Genomic DNA, 6,895 nt, shown 5'->3' on the forward strand with positions numbered 1-6,895 from the left:
GTATCTCTTACATCTTTGTTTGTCATCTTTAACCAGGCTACTGCTTCTACTACGGCTAACGAATTTAAAATAACCGTGTTATTATAAGATTATAACTAGGCTATTCTTAATTGGCACTTAATTGGTTAATTATCAAGAGCTTGGAATCTAGCAAACTAAACCGCAAGCTTTTCTTTAGTTCAACTATGTTAGTTCAACTATCTCAATGTTTACAGAACAATCACCTATACTGTTGAAAGAGGAACTACAAATCATTGAGCTGAAAAAGCAACATCTTGCTTGGATGATAACACAAATTTCCTCTTTCACAATCATTACCAAAAATAACTGAATGAAATATGGAGTTTCATTGAGAGAAACAAACTGCTGCAGCATCTGCTGAGTTGTTATGAGAACGGAATGCGCAGAAAGAGAGGGGGAATTGTCTCCATGGGAATGTCAAGGTTAGTGAGATTAGTTTTACTTCAAAGGGGACAGGCTGAAAGCATTCAGTTTGCATTCCACTTTCAGGTCAGACAGATATGCAATTAATATAGGCCTATGGGGGAACAAGTCGACGACCTCAGTTATAGTGTGCAGGGCAGGAGTCTCATACCAGGCAGCCATAATCCAAACCTTGGGGGAAATGGAGGTGTCAGACAGATAAAGCTCCCTTTGCTCAATGCTGCTGTGTGTGCATGTGTCTAATGATAACACGTGTCAGCCACTATCACACACTCCAAGTCGCACAGAGGTAACAGAGACTGGGCCGAGCCCTGGGAAAACGTGGAGGAGCGTGAAATCACCTTGATCCAAATATTCCTGCTGCATACCAGCCCACTGAACCCATTAGAGCAGGGGCTCCGAGACATACAGGCCCCCAGATCAGAGCAGATCACAGGATGACACCAGGGTCAGAGAAAGAGAGACACACACACACACACACACACACCCCCCCACACACACACACACACACACTGGGGGAGAGAAAGATAGTGGGGAAAATAAAGATATTCACTAATCCCTGAAATTGGCCTGAAGGTCAACGTCATTATATTATGAACGTTGTGTGATCGAGCGAATAATGCAAGCGAGACCATCAGGTAAATAAATACCGCAATGACGTGCCAGTTAACTGCCAAACCTGATTATAGCGTGCCCACATAGCCAGGGCCCAGAGTTTTTCCTGACCGTCTGACCCATCAGGGAAAACTCAGGGCCCCACAATGGCACATGAAGAGGCACAAAGTCTATTTTGGTTTATTTGCAGCAGAGACGAGCATTCCAGGTTGGAATGCCTGTGTGTCAACAGTCAGTGGTGAGAACCTCTCTCAGAGCTGCAGAGTGGTACTGGGAGCTAATGCGGTGAGAACCTCTGTCAGAGCTGCAGAGTGGTACTGGGAGCTAATGAGGTGAGAACCTCTGTCAGAGCTGCAGGGTGGTACTGGGAGCTAATGCGGTGAGAACCAATCTCAGAGCTGCAGGGTGGTACTGGGAGCTTTCATATGTTCCACTAATATCATGTCAGTGCTCTAATAATTGCATTACAGATATCTGTAATGGACATGACAAGCACAGCTTCAAGGTTTGTGTGTGGTAATGGGGTTAACACATTCAGTAGAGTTATGTATGTGCAGGGTAGAAGGCATTTGACATAAGAGACTCCCATCACTCCTATGGTTCTTCTCCAGAGCAAAGTGAACCTATGAAGAAGCCAGTGAATGCGAGAGTCAAGGGGAAGGAAAAGCTGACCTGGCACAGAATAAAAATCATACAGAGCAAAACAGATATGGTACCAGAACAGAGCCTGTCGGTAGGGTAGACAGCCCTGTAGACAGATATGGTACCAGAACAGAGCCTGTCGGTAGGGTAGACAGCCCTGTAGACAGATATGGTACCAGAACAGAGCCTGTCGGTAGGGTAAAGACAGCCCTGTAGACAGATATGGTACCAGAACAGAGCTGGCCCGACTGCAGCCCAAGTAATTCCTTTCAATTTGAGTCCTGTTGAAGTCTGAGGGAAGATAATAAAATATTTACATAGAAAACATAGACAGACACACAGACGTAGTCTATGCAGACATGCATAAACAGTTAATTTTACATCAGACGAGCTAGAGAGAAAGCAATGGAAAAAACTATACATTCAGAACAGGAAAAAGAGGGGTGTTTCCCACATTGTGCATTTAGAGATTCTCAGTAAAACTGAAAGCCCTTATTCAAAACCCAATGCCAACATTTGAGAAGACAATGTTGAGACAGTAAGCACTTCCGGGTCTAGTCTTTGGTCTTGAACACAGACCTGAGTCAGTGCCTCTATCCCCTCTTCTCTCAGCCCTTCCTATATACAACTCTCCCTCTATCTCTCTCTCTGATGTCCATCAGCTTGTGTCTCTCACCCGTAACCAGCATCTCTCCGAGAACATTGGCCTACTCTGTTCCTTCCATACACTCAGGAGTGAGGGAAAGAGAGAGCGAGCAAGAGAAGGAGGGGAGGGGAGGAATGGAGGGAGGGAAGGGGGGAGCGCCTAGCTCAAAGGGGGAGCTTGGATGAAGTCACGAGCGGCTAGCGAAATAGGTTGGATTTTTACTGGGTGAGATCACATCCTCTCCTCTGAACAGAGAACAAAACTCATCCTCTGACGTCTGGAGGAGCGCACTCTGATGAGCCTGAGACGGTGTCTGTGTCTCTGTATGTCAACCTGTATGTACAGCGTGCAGTATGTGTACATGAGTGTGATATGTGTGTAGGCTATGAGAGAGTGATGTAGTTCCTGTGAACGCATACTCGGTAGAGGGAGTCTGCGTTATGTAACTAACCAGGCCGAGGCTGAGGGGGCCCCCCGTGCTGCTCCGTCTGTCAGCTCTACAGTCAGTTCACAGGAGGTTGGTGCCACTCTAATTGGGGAGGACGGGCTTGTGGTAATGGCTGGAGCAGAATTAGTGGAACGGTATCAACTACATCAAACATATAGTTTCCATGTGTTTGATGCCATTCCATTCGCTCCATTCCAACCATTATTATGAGCCGTCCTCCCCTCAGCAGCCTCCACTGAGTCAGTTCCCCTTCCTCTCCCTCCGGTTGCCTCTCCTCTCCTCACATCACAGACATCTCAAGGCGTTGAAGAAGGGAAGTGGTTTGAATGGGAGCCAATAGGCAGTGGGCTGCCTGTCACAAGTGGACCGGGTCTGTGCGGTCAAAGATCAGGGGAAGGAAGAACACACAAAAAAAAGATTCTGGTGAGGGAGCTCCTGTCAGCAGCGTCGGCTGGTGCTTTCTGAATGGGGAGGATGCTGTATTTGGTTGTACTGGGCTGAGGGGGTGTGTCCTTGCGTCCACCAGCTTCCTCTTTAGGCCAATTCATCAGAAACAGGATGTCCAACAGGAAGAAAAGCCCAGGGGGCAGATAGACCAACAGAGCAGCTGGCCATAAATACAGTATACTTGTCCCAAACAAAAGTTCTGTCCAGACTGATAATTGCAGTTGTTTTGTAGCCTGTTGAAAACATGGTGTGTTAATCAGTGGCGAGACGTTTCCAGTAAAACATTTTGGAGACGTTTATTTTAAGGCGCTGGCCCCACTGGTCTACAAATAACATTGCTTTCTTCGTCTCTGTGACTTCCCTCTGTCTTTGCAACATTTCCTCCCCAGCACACTTACATTTCCCTCCAGAGAGAAAGGAGGAAATGGGGCCCTAGCTCGCACAGCTGAAGAAAGTGCTTTGAAAACTGCTATAGCAAGGTGATCCGACTCCCTATAAATCGCTAGCAGGGGAGGGTAGATTCCTGAGTCTGGTCTGGGGGCTGCCCCGGCCATGTTCCTTTCCTGTGTGTGATGCATGCTAACCATGGGCCTCTTATTCCTATACCAGGCACAAAGAGACCTCTGTGAGAGGATAGCCATCTCAACTCACGTCTTAATTCACCTTATTGGTCTCATTGCTTGATTAGATTGAGAGAGAACGCAGGATGAGAGAGCTCCCCTGTCGCCAGACTCAGCCATTCAACAGAACGATGAAAGTCATCCTGCAGCCCAAAGTGAGGATAATTTGAATAATTTCAAATACTTTATCTGTGCTTGATTGAGCTTGCCTAGCTTACTGGACCACTAGAAAAGTCCCAGAAAGTGCAAACCCCGCCCACCTGGCACTCCAGCCAAGCTAAAGCAAACGCTCAACAAATTTGAAAGATATCATATAGTATTTGAACACAGGTCTGGAGCAAGCACAGAGCGTTATCCTCAAACACAGCGATGGCTGGGGACACTGCTGGGCTTCAAGCAATTCAAGGTGAAAAAGCCATCCATGTCTGTGAGGTACAGTAAGTCTTTCTGACTGATTTCCCAACAGATTTCTCTCAAAGTGAAAAGCTATTCTAGGAATCAAGGCTGGGTCAAGTACAATCTTGCAGCACAGGCTTGGTCAGCCCACTCAGGGACCATAGGGTGGGGGCGGTAGGGCCTATCGCCGAGAGATGGCAGTGGCCACAACGGTCCCAACCGCTCACCACAAACCGGTCCGGCTGCACAGACCGCCGATTAACAAAGCAAACAAACAAACACTCTCACATTACGATGGTAATAAAAAAAAAATCCCAACAAGATTGCATAATCTTATATTCCAAACAGCCTACAGAAGATCCAAGACAAGCACCAGGCATACCATCCTTATCACCTAATCTGCAGGAAATGCCATTGTATGAATTAGAGTGGTGAGGTTGGTGTGACCGGGAGTGACCATTCCCCCTGCTCTCCCCCGTCCCCCGGGACACGGCCTGGCTTTGATGCTGTGATTTCTCTCCTGGCCTGGAGGACCAGGGAGGCAGAGGAGGCTGACCTGACCAGGGTGGGCCCAGTATTGCGGTGGTCTCCCTGGGATCAGAGCGTGGTACCATCAGTTTGGTATGTCAGTGCTCTGTACCCACCAGGGCGTTACTTCGGACTAAGCCAAGGAATTTCACATACTGCCAACTGCACACTGAAATCATCTAATCTCAAAACTTAATTGGAGAAATATGAGACTCAAACATGAATGGTATGTGTGTTGATTGCTCCATAATGTGGTGTTAGTCAGTCTATGTCTTTTTTATTCTTCTTCCCTGTTCCTCCTCCTCCAAATTACACTGAAAATATGTTTCATTGTTCTCCCATAATTCCGTGCCTGTCCCTTCTGAATTATGGTCACTGTTTTCCCATGTATTTTTTCCCATGATACCTTACTTTGGGCACAGCCCTTTTTTAGTTGGGAGCCTAAATTCAGTTCGACAGGCTGGATCTTTATTTAGCAAGAGGGCAATAAGCACTTTCTTTCTCCACAGTGAAAACCAGTTGAAATACAAACCTTGAGATGAAGAACCTAATAGGACCTGAAACTGGTGTTGTCATATACAAGGCTAGAGGCACCCAAGAAATGGGAGGTGTATCAGAGCAGGCTGATGATGATGATGGCATTATGAAGGGACCAATCAGAGAGCAGGGTTATGACGACGTCATAATAAAGGGACCAATCAAAGAGCAGGGTAATGATGATGTCATAATAAAGGGACCAATCAATAAGCAGGGTTATGATGATGTCATTATGAACGACCAATCAGAGAGCAGGGTTATGTAAGGGATAATCAACGAGAGGCTATGCATTTTATGGAAAATAATGAACAACGTGGATGGTGTGTACTGACCCTCCACAGAGTTGCATTGTTTTCCAGAGTACGCATAGAGCTCGAGTTGATTATTGCTTTTATACCATGGCTATAATTTAACACATTTGCCGCTAGAAATATGTCCATTTGAAGGTAGAAATGAGTTCAACATCCACTGAAGTAGCTAGCAAGTTTACTAGATAGCTACACTAGTTTCCTTGGTAACCAAACAAACAGACTTGCTAGTTTAGCTAACCAAACCATCAGTCATAGATTGCTATTATGAAAATCGAATTCAACAATGCCAATAATGTTTTCAATTCGACTTTTGCTTTCAAAAGCAGCACAAACATAAAACATATAAGAATGAACTATAGCCATGGAATTCTACCGTGCTGATACCTTGCGTTCTAGGAAAATAATGCACGCTGTAGAATGCCCTTCAAGCAAATCAGAAATGAGTATTCAACAATGCCTTGGTATAAGACAACGTGTATAATGTTAAATTGGTCCCTCATTATTACATCATCATAACTCTACTCTCTGATTAGTCCATCATAAGGACATTGTCATAACCCTGCTCTCTGATTGGTCCTTTCGTAATGACAATGTTCTTATGATAGGCACTGTCAGAGTGACCATCGGGTTCTTCGTCACCTCCCTGACCTAGGCCCTTCTCCCCGATTGCTCAGTTTGGCCGGGCGGCCAGCTCTAGGAAGAGTCTTGGTGGTTCCAAACTTCTTCCATTTAAGAATGATGGCCACTGTGTTCTTGGGGACCTTCAATAATGCAGAACTTTTTTGGTACCCTTCCCCAGATATGTGCCTCGGAGCTCTACGGACAATTCCTTCGACCTCATGGCTTGGTTTTTGCTCTGAGATGCACTGTCAACTGTGGGACCTTTTATAGAGAGTCGTGTGCCTTTCCAAATCATGTCCAATCAATTGAATTCACCACAGGTGGACTCAGGTCAAGTTGTAGAAACATCTCAAGGATGATCAATGGAAACAGGATGCACCTGAGCTCAATTTCGAGTCTCATAGCAAAGGGTCTGAATACTTATTTAAATAAGGTATTTCTGTTAAATTTGTAATAAATTAGCAAACATTTCTAAAAACCTGTTTTCGCTTTGTCATTATGGGGTATTGTGTGTAGATTGCTGAGGACATTTTTTTATTTAATCCATTTTAGAATAAGGCTGTAGCGTAACAAAATGTGGAAAAAGTCAAGGGGTCTGAATACTTTCCGAAGGCACTGTACAATCAGACTAAAACATTCC

This window comes from Coregonus clupeaformis, unplaced genomic scaffold (assembly GCF_020615455.1).
Source record: "Coregonus clupeaformis isolate EN_2021a unplaced genomic scaffold, ASM2061545v1 scaf1144, whole genome shotgun sequence".
NCBI lineage: Eukaryota > Metazoa > Chordata > Actinopteri > Salmoniformes > Salmonidae > Coregonus > Coregonus clupeaformis.